Raw genomic sequence first — 21890 nt, forward strand, 5'->3', positions numbered from 1 at the left:
CTCCCCCAGGTTCTTCTAAAGCAAGCACCCCCAAACTTCAGCCCTCCAGATATTTTGGACTACAACCCCCATCATCCCTGACCACTGGTCCTGTTAGCTAGGGATTGTGGGAGTTGTAGGCAAAACATCTGGAGGGCCGCAGTTTGGGGATGCCTGTTCTAAAGCAATCTGAAACTCCGTCACAAAGTTTGTCTTTGCTCCTCCCTCTTCATACCTTTTCTGGTTCTGGGAGACCAGGGAGAGGGGAGTTGGTATCAGCAGGAAGGGGAGACCCCCTGGCTTCTTCAGCAGCCTGCCTCATCTCTGCCTCTAGGCTCCCCTCTTTTCCAGCCTCTTCTTCTGCCTCTGGATCTAGACTGCTATCTGCCACAGATTCTTCCTGCTCACTAAACCCTGTTACTACTTCAGCTTCTAACCCCTCCTCCTCCCAGTCTTCTCCCCCTCCTCCCTCTGACCACTCATTGTCATCCCACCATCAATCCCCAGGCTTTGAGCCTTCTGCCCTTGGGAGTTCCCCAGCTAGTGCTTCCCACCATTCCTCTGCATCCAGCCAGTCCATGACAACAGTTATGGCTTGCCCTAAAGAATCCCGGAACTGGAATTTGTTAAGGGCGGTGAAAGTTGTTCGGAGACCTCTATTTTTGTCACAGGGCTACCATTCCCAGAGTTCACTGGGAAGGATGGTTATGCCACTGTGATAATTATAGCTCTGTGATGTGAGATAGGGGATCTCCCATTAGTTCTAAATTCCATGGTCACTGATGATGCTATTCGTTGGGTGCTATATGTTTTATTTATAATATGCTACCTGTATATTTTATGATCTGGTGGTATGAGATACTTCTATAAATGAAAATAAATGGTGTCAAATGCTGCTGAGAAGTCGAGGAGAACCAACAGGGCTGCATTCCCTCATCTCTCTCCCAAGAGAGTCTAGGCAACCAAGGTTGTTTCATTGCTAAAACTAGGACTGAAGCCAGATTGAAATGGGTGAAAATAATCTGCTTCTTCCGGCCATACCTGTAGCTAGCTGGCCACCACACTTTTGATCACTTTGCCCTGGAAAGGAACATTGAAGATTCGATGGAAGTTTTCTAATACCACTGGATCCAAGGACAGCTTCTTCAAGAGAGGCCTCACCATGGCCTCCTTCAGAAGAGAAGGGAAGGTGAGTTGGTGTCCAATGGAGGCATCCAAGGCAGAGCAGGAAACTGTAATTGTAAGGAGACATAATGAATGTAGGACAGGCCAAGCCAATGCAAACAGTCCCTCCTGCAATGTGCAATTTTTGAATGGATATTTACTGAGACCCTTTGCGGTCATCAGAGATACTGGTGGGTGCCCTGGCACCTGTAGGCACTGCTTTGGGAACCCCTGTTCTGTGAAATCTTTCTGATCCACTAGCATGGGCAGATGTGGGTGCCAGAGGATGAGGCTTTCTTTTCCACTCCCACTGAAGCATTTGTTTGGATATGTGTGTACCACTCAGTGCATGTCAGGGTTCACAGGCTGTGATCACTCCCATACCGTTCCAATATTGTGTGTTTCGTTGAGATAAAGCACTTGAAGGCTTTAGATGAGAGGGATAATCTTTATTGAGTTCTGTGTAGGCTCACACACCAATCTGCTCTGGGCAAGCAAGCTGCAGGGAGAGCATGTCATAGGCCAGAAGTCTGCTTCATCTGCTGAACAGCAGCTCAAAGGGGGAGAAGGCAGAGTGACCACCTGTAACTGATCAGCCTTCAAGGACACAGAGGAGAAGGCACTGATGAGACCCAGCTGGCTTCAGCCTTCTTAAGCAGAGCTTCCAACAGCAGTCAGATGCTGGTAACAATGCTTGTAGTTTCTGGCTCTAGCTTGCTGATTTCTGCTTATATTGACCCCCTGATATTTGGATTCCCTGACCCCTGGACTGTCTGACCACATGGATTGCTGTTTATGCAACCCTAGGACTGGATCTGACTTCGGATGCTGACTCTGCATCCAGACGGGTACACCCCAGAGACTCTTCTGGTTGGTTGGCTGGCCGCCCATCCCTCTGAACTCTGCACATTGCTGCTCAGACTACAACAGAGCACAGGTGAGGCCCTCTTTCTGACTTCCTAACCCAGCACTTTCTATTTCCTGTCTAGAGCATGAGTTTCTTCATTTAGTTCTGTTATTGTGGTCCTTATCCTACAATGCAACAGGGAAATCTACCTTTTTTTGGTATATTTCTATGAAACTCTTAAGACTTAAAGGTACAAGAGCCCTTGGAGGCTGTCATGTTTGTATCTGGTATCCTTCATTGGCCTGTGTGGATTTGTGCAATATGTCTTGCGAAGCTCTATAACACTCTATTTTTGTTGTTGTTGTTGTTGTTCCTAGAGACCATGAAGCAGATTTTAAATGGTCTACAACTCCCTTTGTGACTGGGAAAATGAGAGTGTCTGGTATGGCCATTTTCCTGCTTCATGTTTATGTGGCTGCACAGGGACAGTAAACATGTGGTTGATTCAAGTCATTAGACTACAGGAAGCTCCCTTGCGCTGCCTAAAAGTCAATTAAACCTTGAGTGCAAATTACCTTAGGCTTCTGTAACTGAATCTTTTCCTTGGGTTACAGCATTTTGATTTCAGGACAGTTCTGAGCAAAAACAAGCATTTGTGGCACGAGTTCAACCTTAGGAACAATCATTTCTCTAGTTCACAGGCCAACAGGAGCAAGAAAAACTTGGCTTGGGGAAATCACATCTGTTTTTAATTTCTGTTGCTTCTGCTGGATTTGAGTTCTATTTGCAAATAATTATCCACCAATGCTTAGGAACAACAATGGCTGTGTAGGCCAGCTCTCCTTGGTGGATTTTCCATCCTAAGAGTCCAATACAAGAGATGCGGGCAAAAGACTGATTTGCATTTTCGCAGTATCATGATGTGCTATCTTGTAGTCCTGGAGGAGGACTTTCTGCCCGAACATAAAATATTCCTAAATCTGAAGTGGTATTTGCATATAAATGCACTCATTGATAGATTCTTGTTCTAACATTTATTTCTTGGGATAAATAATTTCAGGGGTTTTTAATGTTACACACTGTGGCGTTTTAGGATATATGGTTTATTTACACATATATACAACCTGGGCCTTTGAACTACATCCTGCTTTCTTGCTGCTCAACTCACACACAACTACCCTGGCTGCAGTCCTTCTAACTACTAGCCAGGTGAAGGTGAATGGTGGGGAGATCACACACTTGCCTTCTATCACAGAGCAATTTATTTGGTTATGCAATGGTACCTTGGTTCTCAAACGTAATCTGTTCTAGAAGACTGCTCGAGTTCCAAAACGTTTGAAAACTGGGCCTGTCTGCAAATTCAGTTGAGAAAATGGAAAAACACACAGCGGAAGCCGTCCGACTTCCAAGGCACGTTCGAAAATGGAAGCATTTACTTCCGGGTTTTTAGCATTCGGGTTCCGAAATGGCAGCAGATAAAAAAGCCAATGCAATTCTGGGCTGCATCAATAGGAGTATAGCATCTAGATCAAGGGAAGTAATACTACCACTGTATTCCGCTCTGGTCAGACCTCACCTGGAGTACTGTGTCCAGTTCTGGGCACCACAGTTCAAGAAGGATACTGACAAGCTGGAACGTGTCCAGAAGAGGGCAACCAAAATGGTCAAAGGCCTGGAAACGATGCCTTATGAGGAACGGCTTAGGGAGCTGGGTATGTTTAGCCTAGAGAAGAGAAGGTTAAGGGGTGATATGATAGCCATGTTCAAATATATAAAATGATGTCATATAGAGGAGGGAGAAAGGTTGTTTTCTGCTGCTCCAGAGAAGCGGACACAGAGCAATAGATTCAAACTACAAGAAAGAAGATTACACCTAAACATTAGGAAGAACTTCCTGACAATAAGAGCTGTTCGACAGTGGAATTTGCTGCCAAGGAGTGTGGTGGAGTCTCCTTCTTTGGAGGTCTTTAAGCGGAGGCTTGACAGCCGTCTGTCAGGAATGCTTTGGTGGTGTTTCCTGCTTGGCAGGGGGTTGGACTAGATGACCCTTGTGGTCTCTTCCAACTCTATGATTCTAGGTACTTAGGTGGCATGCTAAGGCCATTACCTTACAATTGCCTTGTTAGCAACAGAATATCTTCTATCAGCTTTTAGTGCTTACTGGGTATGGAACCGCAAGAATTGGAAGGGACTCAGGGCATCATGCAACCTGACCCTCTCAAGCCTGCAACATTATTATATGTTACTTGACTCTACTGCTTGAGGTTTTTTGTATTGTATTGTTTTGTTGTTGTTTTTGATTTTTAATGTATAAAGGTAGAGGTACCCCTGACCGTTAGGGTCCAGTCACGGACGACTCTGGGGTCATCTTGCTTTACTGGCCAAGGGAGCCAGCGTACAGCTTCTGGGTCATGTGGCCAGCATGACTAAGCAGCTTCTGGCGAACCAGAGCAGTGCACGGAAATGCCATTTACCTTCCCACTGGAGTGGTACCTATTTATCTACTTGCACTTTGATGTGCTTTCGAACTGCTAGGTTGGCATGAGCAGGGACCGAACAACGGGAGCTCACCCCTTTGTGGGGATTCGAACCTCCAACCTTCTGATCAGCAAGCCCAAGAGGCTCAGTGGTTTAACCCACAGCGCCACCTGTATCCCACTTTTAATGTATAGCTGTTTCCGAAATAAAGGGTTAGTTGTGGGCCATACATTTTTTTTCCCATGTTGCTGTCTCATCACATTTTTCAGTTTGTCATAGCTACAAAGGAAAAAGCTGCTCCGGGGTGTGTGTGTAGGGGTTGTTGATTTGAGCTGGAATCATGGACTCCCCTATGAAAAAAGCTTACAGCATTTGGGACTTTTTAGTTTCAATAAAAGGAGAGCAAGAAATGACATGGTAGGTGTATAAATATATGCATCCTATATGGAGAAAGTGGGTGGAGAACAAATGGTGTCCTTCTCTCAACACTAGAAGTCATGGACATACAATCTTGGAAGATTCAGTGCAGACAAAAAAGGGACTTCTTCACCCAGCACATAGTTAAACTATGGATTTTTCCCCCAACAAGAGGCAGGGATGGCCACCTGCCAGATAACAGTGGCTCTCAAAGTGAACCATTCACAGTGGGATCAGGTTTTAAACAGGGCTGTGTTATCGCCCCAACTCTATTTATTATTTTCATTGACACATTGTCGAAGGGAAACTCCCCACTGGAGTAGAAATCATATACGGTATAGAACAGATGGAAAGCTCTTTAATCTGAGCAGGCTGGAAGCAAAGAGTAAGGTTACCGTAACTTCCGTCAGAGAGCTTCAGTATGCTGATGACAAAGCAGTGTGCACACACTCAGAGGATGATCTCCAAATCATGCTAAATATTTCCACTGAAGCTTACGAAAAGCTTTGCCTATGGCTCAACATCAAAAAACCAAAACTGCTGCACTAACAAGCACAAAACAACCACTCTGCAGTGCCACAAATCCAACGTTGGAAAGTGTCAATCACTTCTCCTACCTGAGCCCGCTTTGAGGCAATGCCCTCAGCGGTGCTGTATGGCAAATTTATGCGGGTACCAATTCATGAGCGCCTTTGCCCTTGCATGTCTAACAAGGTAGAATCGGTCACTCACATTCTTTTATTTTGTGAATTTTATAGTGAAGAACGAGCTTGACTTATTTTACCCCTTTTATCAAAATTTACACCCTTACAATATTATTTGGAATTTCTCCCCAAAATCTTACGAAAATTCCTTCTGGAAGATTCCTCAAGCCCAGTGTCATATGACGTGGCCAAATTCTGCAATTTAGCTATTAAGAAACGTAAATCCCTTCTATTGAATGACACATTGAAAATTCCTTTTGTGGAATTGTTCTATTTCTGGTGGTGTTATTGATGATTTTATTTCGTTTGGAATTATGATATTCTGTATTGCTGGCTTTTGCTGTAATGAAAATTGGAAATGGGCTGTTACCCACAAGGGCCAACATTGATGCTGAAATCCAGCATCGCCTGAGCTCTGTGAGTGTGGCTTTCTCCCGATTGAAGTGCAGAGTGTTTGAGGACCAGGACATATGCAGAGAAACCAAAATGCTTGTTTACAAAGCTATTGTACTACCAACCTTACTGTACGCTTGTGAAACATGGACCACTTATAAACGCCATCTCCAACTCCTCGAAAGATTCCATCAACGGTGTCTCCAAAAATTTTTACACATCACTTGGGAAGACAGGCAAACTAACGTGTCGAAGCAATGATTCTTCAACATCAACTTCATTGGACTTCCCATTGCTCTGGGAAGTGGGGCAGATGTAACATAAGCTTATTTTGCAATAGTGTGTGTGTGTGTGTGTGTGTGTGAGAGAGAGAGAGAGAGAGAGAGAGAGAGAGAGAGAGAATTCTGTTGAAATAAAACAGGAAAGCTACTTATTTTGTACAGAAATGTCCATTTTAGATACAAACTGCTGATTGCAGATTTTGTTTTGTTATTTTTCAGTAGCTCAGCTTTTTGAAACAAAATGAATGCAGCATTCCTTATATTCTAACTTTAAGGAGACAAGAATGTTTATCATTGGAATATAATTACAAAATTGCAAGTTGCGAAGGCTTTTTAGAACTCATGGAAAGCATATTTGAAAAATATTTATAAACTATTGCCTGCAATCCTGGCACTCACTGATGTATGATAAGGCTGGTCTCCTGCTGAGAGCTAGTGTTGTGTAGTGGTTAAAGTTTCAGACTAGGACCCGGGAGACTAGGGTTCAAATCCCCACTTTGCTATGAAGCTCATAGGGTGACCTTGGACTAGTCTAACCTACCTCACAGGGCTTTTGTGAGGATTAAATGAGGAGGAAGAGAGAGGAAAGGCTTCAACAGCTCCAGTTTTTACATAATTTGAATATATTTTTTGGTTCTTTGGTCCATTTTTTTAAATACTAAATTTTACATACTTATGTACTTTATTGTGCATTGTTTATGATGATTAAATATCTTAAGAGTATTAAATCGGACCTATATTTGTATGACATATTTCCAATGCAAGTAATTGTTTTGTATAAATTACGTGATTTATGCCCCTTTTAAATTATATTTAATGTTTGTTCTTCTAAGCTAATTTTGGACATGGCTTTGCCCATCCCCCTTGTAACATGCTATTTTGAATACAATATTTATTTGCTACATTTATATATCCATTAACTCAGCCCTCTGGTGATAATTGTTATCTTGGGTCAGACCAGGCCAGACAAGTGAATTCAATGTTGCCTCCATTCTCTTTGTGAATCTGTGTTCCAGAAGGAAGCAGTCCAAATTTAATGTGACTTATAACCCTCTTCCACCTCCCCAGAGGTAGAGAGGTACCAATGAAAATGCTATCAGTCCCTAACCATAGGATTGCTGCTTCCAGGAGCCATTGAAATATCTATCTCTTGCAGTCAGTTTGTTCAAAGGGTCATTCATCTAATAATACATGGAACAATGAGATCTAAGCCAGGCAAGGGGGCAATTTCTGGAAAGCAAAAATAAAAATAAAAAAATTCCAAGAAGTAGTAAAAAGGTGATGTGCATGAATGCAGATCAAAATGTAGGAGCCTCTGTATAAGCATGAAGGCTGAAACCTCCCCACAAGGAGATTGTAGGGAATCTATTTCATACCCATTGGCTCAGGAAACATCCTTGTTCAGCAGATGCATAAATACATTCGCCAATGGTGTCAGCCTGTCTCTTCAATTTACATCCTATACCCTATCATTTCTTGACTCTTTGCTGCTGAAAGCCACACAGATGGCTGAACCATTCATTTCTTCCTCTTTTTGTCCTGAATTCTTGAATATTCAATTTTTAATGACTAAGATGCAATCTTGTGTTGCCCTTTTACTTCCGTGGGAGTGTTGACTAAGCGGAGTTGTTTTCTTCGGGATTGATATGTACTACGCCCTTATGTCATGCTTCTTTTTGGCATTCGAATCCTTCATTATTTCAAGTGCGTGGGGTGGAGAGAGAAACAAAGAGTGGCAGGCGTGGCCAAAGGTAGCAGTCTCTTCCCGTGTCTTGCACAACCATGTTGGAACATTTGGGTAAAACACCCTGGGGGTAATCTGGGGACGGATCACATGCAAGCAGTGGATGAGGACAAAGCCAAAATGGTCATTTCTCCCCACCCTGACTCTCCTTGTCCTGGCTCTGCCCCTCTGATGAGGAACTGGAACTCCTCCTCCTGGTTTTGCCATCTTCAGATTAGGAACAGAGGAAGCAGCCCTATATACCAAGCCAGACCATTGGTCCATCTAGCTCACTTTTGTCTACACTGACTGCCAGCAGCTCTCCAACCTGGTTTCAGGTAGAAGTCACTCCCGACCCAGCCTGGAGATGCTGGGGATTAAACCTGGGACCTTCTGCTTGCAATGGCTCTTTTCACAGGTTGTAAGCATTGGCAGTTCCAAGCAGGAACAAAAGCATAACTAAGCAGGAGTTAAGATGTCGAACCAACAAGTACGTGCCCCTGCATCTTCCTATCAAAGAGCAGGGTAGGCATGGCATTTAGTGTGACAAGCAGCTGGAGCACTGAGATTGGGCAAACAAACCTCCTAGAAGGCTGGCTAGGTGGTGTTTGTGCACATTAGCAATGGTGTCTGAGGGAACATAGGTGGGTGCATACCAGCTTGGCATCAGATTTACTGCCAGCTGAGGCTCCTGTGTAACACAAGAAGGTGTCAGAGGTGGCTCCTCAGCTGGAGAAGCTGGGGGGCAGATGGGTGGGCAGGTCTGGAAGGAAAGTATCGGGAGGCATTGTTGACCATCTGCCTGAGTCTCATTTGGGGGGGGCAGATCCCCATCCCCTAATCCACTGAGACCCTCCCCAGGAACAGAGATCTCTTGGGGTTTGGAATTTGCTACCTCCACCCATCAGAGACCCTCCCCAGGGTCCTCCAGATCTGAATTTCCAAGCTCCTTTGACTCTTCAGGGTCCGACCACCCCTTCCCACTCCTTCCCCCCCCCTCTCATATTTGCCCAGGGGACAGATCACTGAAAGATATTGGTTTGGATTTCTGGGTTTTGAAATTGGACTGAAACACCTGAGTCGCCCTGCTGAGGAACGAGGAGGCAATTTTTGCCCAAGTCCACCTTCCCTCTCATGGGTGTAGGCAGGGGGGGCAGGAGGGGGCAATTGCCCCCCCTAGAAGCAGGGCCGCTGGCCAGCCTGCCCCGCTGCCCGCCCGGTGCCGTCTCCCTTCTCCCTGGCTGGCTGTGGGGCGGGCGGAGGGAAAGCCAGGCAACCGCTTTGCGCGGCTCTGGGGCTTTCCCTCCACCTGCCCCGGCGATTGCAGAGGGGGAGGAGGGGATTGGAGCAGCCCGATTTCGGGCTGATCCTGGCTCCCCCTCGCCCCTGCCGATCGTGGAGGGGGAGAAGGGAGTTGGAGCAGCCCGATTTCGGGCTGATCCTGGCTCCCCCTCGCCCCTGCCGATCGCGGAGGGGGAGGAGGGAGTCGGAGCAGCCTGATTTTGGGCTGATCCTGGCTCCCCCTCGCCCCTGCCGATTGCGGAGGGGGAGAAGGGAGTCGGAGCAGCCCGATTTCGGGCTGATCCTGGCGCCCCCTCGCCCCTGCCGATCGTGGAGGGGGAGGAGGGAGTCGGAGCAGCCCGAAATCGGGGCAGGAGGAGGGAAAGCTGGCAAGGGAGAAGGGAGCTTTCCTTGCCCCGCTGTGGCCCCTCCCCCCGCCCCTTGGCCCCGCCCCTTGGCCCCCCTTGCCCCCCCTGATGTTCATCCTGGCTACGCCCCTGGAATCCCTCTTCAGCCTCCTCACAAAAAGTCTCCTGAAATGTTGCCCAAGAGAACTGGGAGACCCTCCAGAACAAGGTGAGAGGTGGATCAGGTGGTTCTGGTGGGAAGGGGGATTTGCAGAAATGGCCTTGTCCACTGCCTTCCTCCAATGGGAGCCTCTACTGAAATAGAACCCCTTCTGTGAACTGATGTAGCCCCTCCATTCATGAAAGGGACACTGGAGCAGCTGGTGACCTTCAGAGGTTGTCATCAGCCCCTGCCAGCACCAGGATGGGGAAGGATGATCTATTGCAATTGTGTTAATGATTGCCAAGCCATTTTACTGACATACATGGAGATTAGATGATGAGGATTAAAAAAATACATGTAATTTGAATCTGAGAGGCTGATTTCTGGCCTTGGTGACAAGTTGGAGCCTGACAACCTATGAAACGTGGACTACTTTTGCAGTGTAAGATGTGCAAACTTAAAAGCCCTAGGGAGCAGATCAGTTTCGCAAAAGAAAGCAATAAACTTTTCCTTTAGAAGTAGATGCTTTTTTCCATTATTCTTTAGATATACTCCTTTCAATTTGACAAACTGACATATTTTCCAACTACACCACAGCTAGGAGCAAGCAAGCTGAAGATTATATTCCACTTTGTGCATCAGCAACAGAATTGTTTGTTAAATTTCCTCCAGCTGCACCTGCGATAAATCACTGAAAACAATGGGGCTGCATGGGATGTAATTGGAAGACAATGGGATTTCACAGGGAGCCATTGTGCAAACTTCATTACTGGTAGTGATGTGGAAAAGGAAGAAAGCCTTTGCTTATTCTTTTAGTCTGTATTTGGAGGTCTGGGATGTACAAGGTAGCAGTTTGCTTGTAAATTCAGGATATTTGGTCCGGGAGCCACTGAGATACAATCTATATAGAAGACCGCAGAGTTATTTCTTTTAATGAAATAATGCTGCTGAATAGAGTTGCCGTCTGATAGAATTTAGCCATAATCCTACTGTTAAATTGAGGGAAATTATTTTATATGTATTCACTAGCGAAAGCCTTTCAGAATCTGAAACCATGTAATTCAGTTCTCCTTTATTTCCTTGTACCTATCATTAGATCCAGGGGAAATCACTGTCCTTATTTTGTATTCTGGGGTGATTTTTGAAACTTTTGTTGCATTTATTGTGTTTTCCATCTGCGCCCCCACTCAGGAGAAGAGAACTCATGTGTGCAAGACCACACATTGTGTTAGATCAGTGGTTCCCAAAATTTCTCAGGCCACCACCCCATTGCTTCCACAAACTTATCCCCAGGGGCCCCTACCCTAAAACTATTTGGTTTGATTAATTCAACAAAATTGATGAATTTGGTCCAGTGGTGCCAGCTTTTCAAAGTCTGGTAGTCATTTACATCTCCAGTGCCCCCTTCCTCTTGTTGTCCCCTAGGTAATCCCACTCTCACACACCCCAGACGGTACCCTTTGGGAACCACTATATTTGATTAAAACATAGAAAGCTGCCTCATAGCAAATCAGATCCATTGGCCCATCTAGTTCAGCACTGTGTAGAGGACAGGCAGTGGTTTTCCAATGGATCTCTCTCAGACCAACCTGACCTGGAAGTATTGAGCCTGGAACCACCTGCATGCAAAGCAAATTATTGCTGAGCCATGGTCCTTTCCCAACAGCATTCAGTTAATGCATTTTATGATTTGGCACTGCTGGAAAAGGACCATGTTAGATTGTCAGGAAAATCTTTCAGACTTTCCTTCCTTGGAGGTTTTTAATCTGAGATTCCTGTGATGCAGGGGTTGGACTAGATGACTCTTGGGATCCCTTCCAACTCTGATTCTATGGACAAATCTGCTTCCGAAGAGCCTTCAGAAATGTTTATTGGTTGGTCTTTTGTGCAGATAAGGACAGTGCCCAGGAAATGACCTTCATTGGGCCTGAGAAGAGGCGTTTCAAAGCCTTCCTGCTTCCAGTTTCAAAATGCTGGAGGCAAACTTAAGTACAGAAAGAGGGAGAGACTTTTTTCAAAACAATTGGTGAAGTGTTTGTTAATTACTCCAAGAGTCATCTTCACAAGTACGAAGCTTTCCAAAACCAAAAGACACTAGAAGGCAAAATTCTCCCACAGCTTAATCTCTAAAAAGCCATTCAGAAACAGCTAGTAACTTCCATGCATTGCCAAGGGTCACAGAGACTGCAGTCATCTTGTTTCCTTTCTGCTATCTCAGAGTAGCAGTGAGTGCCGCAAGGTACCAGACTTCCTTCTCCCCAAGCTATACCCAGAGGGTAGGCAGGCAGGCAGGCACAATTCCCTTCTTTTCCCATGCTCTTCAAGTTCCTCAGACACTTGCCACTGTATCACAGATCAAGTACTCAATAAAATACATAGGGATGGAGGAGGATTTCACGTGGCCTGTATTTTTAAGCAAAATCAACCAAGCCACACCTCTCTAATGGATGACTAAGGATGAAACTATCCTATGGTCTTCACTTTGTATTTTGTGGCAGTTTGCTGCTCAAGATGTGCTAAACAGCCAATATTTTAGGATAAACTAAGTTTAGAAAAGCATCTAAGGTATCTGAAATATTCAGGTATCTGAATAAGTGTGCATGCACATGAAAGCTCATACCAATGACAAACTTAATTGGTCTCTAAGGTGCTACTGGAAGGATTTTTTAAAATTTTGTTTAGAAAAGCATACATTGAGGTATTTAAATACAAATTTTGTGATTAAATATACTTTCATACAAATGATTGTACAGATTGTTTTGTTTAAAATAATCACACATTCATGTGGAAATAGGATATGAAGGACTATGTATGAAAACATGTAAAACTGACGTGGGCTGGAAGTAGACTAATCTGTCCAGGCCCGGCTCTAGGGGTAGTCTTGGTGGTGCGGGGCACCAGGGTGCCGTGCCGGCAGGAGGGCGCTGCGCCGCCAAGCTGTGTGGAAGCCGTGCTGCGCCCACCCACCAGGGCGGGAGCGCCGAAGCGATCTCTGCACCACGGCACCCGACCGGCTTGAGACGGCCCTGAATCTGTCCATCCCGAACTATACGCTACAAGCTCAGATCCAGTTTATTACAAGCATACATAACAGATATTCATCGGAGGGGGATTTGAAATGGTTGCAACTCCTTCCTAGCACTAGCTTTCCAGCAGCATAAGGCCGCCATTCTCACATCTGGTCATTGTGGAACAGTTTCACAACCCTTTCTTCAGCTTGCTTGATAACAGAAGCCTTTGAAATAAATAAGCTTTAAATTATCTGCTAGCAAGAGGAAAGAAGTATCTACCAGACAGCATAATAATATGTATTGAGAAATAAGAGGTTCATTGGATCAGCAAGGTCATAACTAGCAGAATTGCCATTCAGCACACATCCACAACTACAGCTACTTTTTCAACCAAGCTGGTAAACAATATGGTTGGAGTAGACCCATTAAAATGAATGATCCAAATCAGTCTTTTATGTTAACCTCAATGGGTCTATTCTGAGTATGTGTCCTTTTTTCAATCTCTCAAGCAATGTCAGATCCAGTGCTGGATTTATGTATAAGCTAAACAAGCTATAGCTTAGTGTCCCACTCTCTTGGGGGCCCCAAAAAAACTTAAAGAAAAAAACCCCTGGATGTACATTTCCAAAATATAAGATAAAAAACAAATAAAATAAAACCTACATACAGCAACAGTGTTTTGTAGGCTCCTGTGATGTAAGTAATGGTCCCCGCCTGCTAGCCTGCTCCCTAAAATATCACTGGTTTGCTCATTTCTGTATATAGGGTGCCTACATTCTGCATAGACTGGTTGCATGGTAACATGTGCAAATGGCTTTAGATACCTATTAGGTCCATAAATTACCATATAGCATATATTCAACACAAAAAAGCAGTGAGAATTTGTTGTTGACATAGGACAGCTGGGCATAGAAGGGGCTCCATTACCTTCAGTACGTAGCTTAGGGCCTCATCAAACCTAAATCTGGCCCTGGTCAGATCCATGGTGGAATTCTCAACTTTTCACTAGCTTTTCTTCTGTGTCTTAAACTGAAGCTTGACATACAGAAATGTAACAGATGGGTATGACATAACTTTATATCTGCCAGGATAAGCTGCACCTGGTACATTTCTGCGTGGCAGACTGGTTTTTGTTTTTGTTTAAAAAGAAAAATGGTTTGCAATCTAAACCCACATAATTGCACTTGCCCCTTACCTATTTCCCTATACATCATGAGCCTCTATACATCGTTGCCATACCTAATGGGTGACATGTTAAGCCTTGCTGAGACATAGTCAACAGAAAAGAGTCAGAAAGATGCTCAGCTTTCTGGGCTGAATCCAGCCATCCGTGGTAAATGTATCAGTTTGCATGTGTCTTAGACTGATGCATCACACCAGACATTTTAGGCAAACAGACTCTAATTGGTAGAACAAATAGAAACCCCTAAGGATGCCTATGCTTAATGACATTGCTGGTATTCTATAATGTCTCTACTACAGAAATTACTCATTTCATGGCTGCAGGCAATGCAAGTTAATTTATTTGTATCAATTGCTAAGTTAAAGTGTGCACTTCTAACAAGATATACTGTACTTTGCCTACCTAGGAATGTTTCTGGCAGCTCGGTTTTTAAACAAGGGAGAGCAATACAGTGAAAGGAGCAGATAAAGGGCAATGAAAATCTAAAAAGCGAAATCAACAGATGCAAGTTCACAAGCCTTGCATCTAAGTAAACATGGCTAAGATTGTGCTGCATAACTGTCACTGTCTGAGGCTTGTTATCCACTGCAACTGTTGGGTCCCCAGATAGCTTCTTTGGCACTGTAATCTGACATAAATAAAAATCTCGGGTTCTGATTATCAGAATTCTTTAGATATCCCTCAAGCCCTTCAAATAACTCAGATTGTACTTTACATTCCACCTACTAATGTATGCCTGATGAGATGCAAGATACTGGTGAATTAATTCATGTTTAATTGGTTATATTTTGGTCCTTTTGTTAAAAGCAAAGTAGACATTCAGAGAGAGGGAAATCTTACAGTTACAAATATTGGTTAAGTAGAACACAAAGTTCTTTCCAGGGGTGACGCAACTGTGAAGTAATGGTTGGTCTTAAGACTCATTATTAGCACAGCTTCCAACTTTGAAATAAAAGAAGGGAAAATAAAATAGGACATTGTCTTCGAAAGTCTTCTCAGGTTATTCTGTCTTTTCCATAAACAATTGTGTATAATTAGTTTGTTTTAGATATCAACTTGGCCCATTCAAATATGAAAATAGCATTAAGCAATGAAAACACACTAATCCCTCTGGATCAGACAAAAGCTGAGAAGTTAGATATATAGAGGGAGGAGGAATCCATCTAAAACAGATTTATACATGGAATTTGGTGGTTATGAGCTGAACAGATTTTGCAGTTGATAGGCCATTAATATCCCATATTCTTTTTGAAAGCCATCTAAGTTAGTGACTATCACAACATCTCCCCTCCCCCCTGTTAAACAATGGGATCCCATAAGCTAATCATGGATTGTGCACAATACTATTTTATTTTACCTGCCTGGTTTTTATTGGGTGGCCCCAAGTACAATTCTTATGTATATACTGTGCTAAATGTGCTTGGTTACAGGCTTCTCCTAAGAGTAGTTCAATTTTGCCTTTTCCTCTTTTGCTGCTATTTTAAGCATTGTTGTTAAGTCTCTTGAGAAGAACTGCTGAGTGAATTGCTTAAGGTGGATGTAATACTGATATGGCTGGCACTGGATATTGTTAACTGACCTATTGGTACATTTGATGACCATTTGAACTTCAGTTTTGCTTTAAATGGATCTTAATGGCTGAAATGTCAATGATATATGGCAGTTTATCAATCTTTTATTGGTCCGGGCAACTGTGCTGTTTCATTTCCATTGTCTGTTCTGTGAATCACTTTGAGCACAATGTACTTGTGGAAAACATGTTACATAAATAAACCGACTGGGTTGTATCCAGTACAAGCAGAATGGGTCATCTTCCTCTCATCCCCTGCAGCCTTCTGCATGCCCTCTAGGTCTTCTCCAGAGGGTTGGGGGATTCAGTGGAGCAGATTTGGGAGGGGAAGGTTGGTACAGGGTCTGCTGTCCCATTGTGAGTACCCAAGTCCATTCATGTACAGTTAGACTCTGCTCTATGGCGATAGAGTGTATCTTTCTGTTCTTCAGTACCATTCATAATTGTATGTCCCTCCTCTTTTTTATAAATTAAAAAAGTACACAGAGCACCATCTTTCCCCCACAGGGAAGGTACTTCAGACACTTGATCAACAGAAACAGGCAAAATTCCAGAGTATATGGACAAATCATCAGTCTGTGAAAATATAGAAAAGAATGCATTGGTGGCTAGGACCAAGCATGAGTTTATTGAGAATAAATCTTGAGACAGATTTAACTCCTTTTTTGATAGAGTTAATAGCTTGGTAGGTCATGTAAGAATGCTGTAGACATAGTATACTTTGATTTCATCCTTGTTGATACGCCTGTAAAATGTGGGCTGGATGAGACTGCTGTTAAGTGGATCCACTATCAGTTGAGCAATTGTATCCTATGAGTGCTTATGAATGGTTCTGCAACAGCCTGGAAAAAGGTCTTGAGATATGTACCCCAGGGTTCTGTCCTTGGTCCTGTGCTGTACAGCATTCTTATAAATGATTTAGATGAGACCGCAGGTGAGATGCTTATGAAATTTGTAGATAACGAAAAGTGGAAAGAGTTAGCTGGCCCCATAGAAGATACAATCAAAGTTCAAAGTGATATTGATAGATCGAAACCTGAAATTCGACAGAGACAAATGTAAACACCAGTATTTTGACTCAAATACATGAAGATAACATAAAAGGAAAGGTTGCAAGAAAAGGACGGGGGAGACCTGGCCTTGCATGTGATCACACATAGAACATGAGCTGGGAATGTGATTCAGAACCTTAAAAGCTATACAGTTGTAAGCTACCTTAATAAATGTAATAGTTCAGCTGTGTTCTGTACTGATCAGACCACACCTGGGTATGTGGGGGCGGGGATTATGGTTTTATGCACCAAAACTGCATTGCAAGATCCAGAGAAGTGGGAGTTGCATTCTGATTTGCGAGCAATTGTCGGATTCAGTAGATCTGCTGTGAAAAGCAGACTGAACAAATTCATCATCATCATCATCACTTTTAATTTGTATACCGCCTTTCTATCATACAATACTCAAAGCGGTTTACAAGCTGAAGAAACAGAATCTCATGAAATACAAAACAACCTTATAACTATCTAATGCAATACAAAAATATGATAATAAAACATAGCTTTAAAATAAGCAATCAAATAATGTAACGTTCAACAATCATTACAATAGTATAGAATAATATCAGCATATGAAAATTAAACAGAAACCCACTCTTAACATTTACAATAAATAATTTCAAAACAATCAATAAAACAACAGCAAGCCACAGTGCATAAAACAATACAATACAAATTGAAAAATAGAGACTGGAGGGTGAGGCAAGGCACGTGGAAGGAGGCCTTGCCTGATGGAGTCTCTCCCCTCACAGTTCTTCCTCCAGGCACAGCTTCCTTATGAGGAGTCCCAGGGCTGGAGGGGGCGAGGCAAGGCAGGTGGAAAGAGGCCTTGCCTGATGGAGTCTCTCCCCTCACAGTTCTTCCTCCAGGCACAGCTTCTTTATGAGGAGTCCCAGGGCTGGAGGGGATGGGGCAAGGTAGGTGGAAAGAGGCCTTGCCTGATGGAGTCTCTCCCCTCACAGTTCTTCCTTCATCCCTAATTTCATTACACTTATGATGGACATTACACTTATGATGGTGATGATATGATTCAACTGTGACAGGTGCAAGACCCCAAACTGGATAAAGTTTTGTCAGTAGTACATCGTGATACACTGGGCTGATTACTCTGATTACACAATATCATAGTGATTCAAGTCCCTGCTATGTTTTTGCTTGGCGGCAGGCGGCATTAGATAAAGGAACACTTGATTTCCACAATTTCTTATAGGGCAGTATATGAATTATAGTATGTATGGGTAGAATAGGTGAGTGATCCATTCTGGGTCCTTTATTCATGATCATTGCTAGTGAACTGACTTAACTGTAGAGGCTATTAACACCAATGAAAGCCAAAACAGTTTGGATTCTATGGCTCAGTCAAGTTTCATACCCTTCTGTCCAATCGAAGTTATTGATATAGACTGTCCAGGACCCACTCCTTCCAGGCAAAGAGTTTCCAAAATTTGCTTATTCCCTTGGAGACAATGGGGAACACTTGCATCTTAATACAGTATTCATTTTGCTTTCCCTGGAATAAAAACGATGAGCTATTGATCTAAAGGCAAAAACAAAACTAGTTATATAAGTCTTCCCAGGAAACAGGAACTTACTAATTAAGGGTCAATTCTGGAATGCCACAACTAAGTTAGGGGAGGGGAAAAAAACTAATTACAGGCAGTAGCCATTTTAAAAGGGCCCAGGAGGAAGCTATTAATTAAAGGCACTGTAGCTGCGAAAACTCTTGGTAATAGCTTCCTACTGGACGAGCTGGTGCTGCAGTTGCATTTTAATACTTCTTGTGTGTGCTACAAATCAGGCTTTAATAAAGACAGGAGGGTAGATGGAAAACACTGGAAGGCAATGCTGGGCAGCAACATTGTCTGGATTCTTCATAATAATGGAGTGAAAAATTAGGTCTGTTCCAGAGATAACAGCTAGTGTGGAAGCAACATATATTTAGGTCCAGGTCCTGAATGGTAAAAAAAGAAAGAAAAAAGACTGGCTTTTTGCATGATGGTAGCATATTAGCAGGGACAGTTGAAGGTGGCTAAACTCAATTATTTAAAGTGCAGGAGGTTTCCTGGAATCAGTCATTCCAGGCGTTAGCTTATACACCCATGTTCATTCCTGCACACTCTTCTTCCTAATCTACAGGCACAGAATTAAGAAGCTTGACCTTGGTAACATTTCAAATGAATCTTTTCCCTTATCTGACAAGTGAACTCTTGAGTTTTTGCAAAAACTCAGGATGACTGTTCTTGATCAATGCACTACTAAACTCCTTAAACCCATCATTCAACTTGCAACAGCATGCCGGAGCTATCTCTGTCCTGACTCAATCAATCTTTAGACAGCCTGGTTTACCAGAACCAGACCTTTAGTATGTGGGTACCTATACCATTCGTTGATAATTTTATTTGTATGCTGCTTTTCCGCAAACAGAATCAGGCTCAAAGCAGCTTACAAGAAAGGAAACACGAAAGCATTTCAGAAACAAACAGCACAAAACAGTTTCATAGTAACAAAAAAATACAACAGCAAATATAGCAACATACCAAAAAATAAAATAAAAATAAAAATCAGTACTATAAATATAACAAGATTACATTAACAACATCCAACAGCTTCATCTTGATCCTAGAAACAGCTCTCCCATGATGTGGCTCACAGTCTCTCTCCTGCAGTCACTTGCAAGGCTTGTCGTCCCACCCCCCCAACATCATAGGCCTAATACAAGGTTTTGCATTTTATGCACCAACCTGAGATCCTACACAACGACCCTATTAGTCTTGATAAATATTTTAAAGCATTTTTTTAATATGGGCTTGTTGCTCATTTAAGGCACACAAGCACACCCATCCAAAAACAATCCTGGGAACTATATTCTGTTACAGGTGTTGGGAATTGTAAATCTGTGAGAGTTAAACTAGTTTCCAGGACTCTTGGGGAGGGTGTGTGTGCATGGTGTATATGCAGCCTGTAGCATGAACTGGAACAATGTGAAATAGAATCATACTTTTCGACTTATTTAATCACCCATTTTGTATGCAGAAACTAGGATGAAAGTGCATGATGATGATGATGACAATGATAATTGTATATTTTGTACAGAGTGGAACACTCTGTCACACTGTATAACATAGGGCCATAGACTAGAGTACTTTCAAGGAACCTTTCAACATTGAGCGATCTGAAAAGGAATCTGTGCTATTGCAGCCGCAGGGCCCTTTCACCTTCAAGAGAAGACTCATTTCATTTAGGCTTACTATGAGAATATTGCTAGAACACAGCCAAGACATTGTGGAAAAGGTCACCCATATTGGTTGTTCACCATGACCGATCTTCTCATTGAGGAATCAGGTGGTCTATTGGGACTCAAAGCTATTGTTGTAGATATGGATCCGCTCTCTTTTACCCTCTCAATTCATTCATCTGGCTTCATTAACCCCTCCTGAATTAACACTTGAAATGGAAGGATAAAATAACCGCTGCATGATTCTTTAAAAATGTATGACAGGATGATTCTTTGGTATGAGGAGATAAGGCATGCACTTTAAAAGGAAAATGATGAGCAGTCCTTTTCCTTCCTCATATTATCTTCCCTAGTAACTGCTGTGTATTGACCAGTCCTGTGCTGTTCCTGTAGAGAGGGAGGGAAAAAATGCCAGAGATGCATGCCTTGGTGATTATGGCCTGTGGATTGGAAATATCTAAATGATGCATCCTGCCTGGTGCCGGTTGATGGTTATCTCTGACTCTCTCAGGAGTTCAGCATGTCTTGAGTTGGCAGGGGTGCCAACATGAATAAAATATTGGGGGGGACAAGTAAGCCCCACCCCAGATAATTGCAAAATATGGTACACACACAAAATTTGAATGGCAATGCCCATCAACTTTGGGGGCCTGTCCCCTCAAATATTTTATTGGGGGGGCAGAGGATCCTTAGTCCGTAGGAGTTGGCTTCTGTGGTTGGCAATGTGGACCCACTACCAGCAGCAGCAGCAGCAGTTGGCCACAAATGTGCAAAGTAAGTTAGACTGAAGATGCGAGAGAGCAGAAACTCCAAGAGTCCCTTTTCCAGCTTCCATTACTTATTTCTTTCAAGGGGCTCCTGCTCAGTCCTGATTGACAGTTTTGCAGCAGGCCAAAAGCATTCTGCAAAGTGAACCCAATTACAAAGGCTTTTGAGCCACTGAAAATCTTGCTGCTGACATGCCTGTTGCTTTTCATCCCATTTGTGGTGGACCTCAGGCCTGGTCACTGGGCATCTCCCTGGGGAATTACTCCTTTCCAGGCTACAGCTCTTTCTGGCCCTGCTCTCTTGCTTCCTTCCACAAGTGCTTTTTTCCTGGCTTGTTGTTTTCCCCATAATGTCTCTTGCGTAGCTGAGGACAGAGAAAGATGTAGATCGGTGTATAGATGCCTTTGACTTCTGTGTGGCTGAAACATAGGGCTTCCCACTGATTGATGTTTGTTCCAATTTAGTAGTAGACAGCTGCTTTTCCTGAGAAAAGTGTTGGGACAAAAAACAAACAAACCCCAAAACAAATCAGACAGGATTTCTGTGCCTAGAAATCATGGCACAAACAGAAGAGTGGATGAGCTCTGCATAGGTAAGAGTCACAACTGTTGCTTCACCTCGTTTGGCTTCTGTTCCCACCTTATTTTGTTTCTGGTCCTGCCCACCCATGTGGCCCTCGGAAGGTTCCTGACAATGGAATTTGGCCCTTGGAATGTGGCCCTTGGAATGTGGCCCTTGTGGCTGAAATAGTTTCTCTACTCTGGACCTAGCAGTTACTCACTCCTGGCCTGCCATCAGGTATTTTACCTTTCTGGTCAATATTCTTGCCTTGGATCCATCACCAGGTGTTTTAGTGTAGGAAACATGCTTTGTGTAGTGTAGGAAACATGCTGAAGTTACACCTGACACTTAAAAACACTAAGACTTTGTGCCTGAGGGAGTTGCAGGTTGTTGTCATGTCATTTCCTGTACTCTAATTGGCCAGGTCCCCTGCTGGTAGACCCAAGGCCATGCTAAACACTACTAAACCCAACGCTTCAAACCTTCCCGCCTCAACTGCACTATCCACCAAAACTACGGAAGCAGCTCTCCTGCCTCCAAAGACTCCATCCAGTGGTGCAGTTTGGTAGTTGAAGACTCTGGAATTAATGGTATTGTGGACTCCACCTGGATCTGGCAATGTCCATTATTTGGCTTGTGTCAACATGTGGCAAGGCAACATGTCAAGGAAATAAACAACTATCTGACTTTTAGAAGACATCTGAAGACAGCCCTGTTTAGGGAAGTTTTAAAT

This window comes from Zootoca vivipara, chromosome 1 (genome assembly GCF_963506605.1).
Source record: "Zootoca vivipara chromosome 1, rZooViv1.1, whole genome shotgun sequence".
NCBI classification, from domain to species: domain Eukaryota; kingdom Metazoa; phylum Chordata; class Lepidosauria; order Squamata; family Lacertidae; genus Zootoca; species Zootoca vivipara.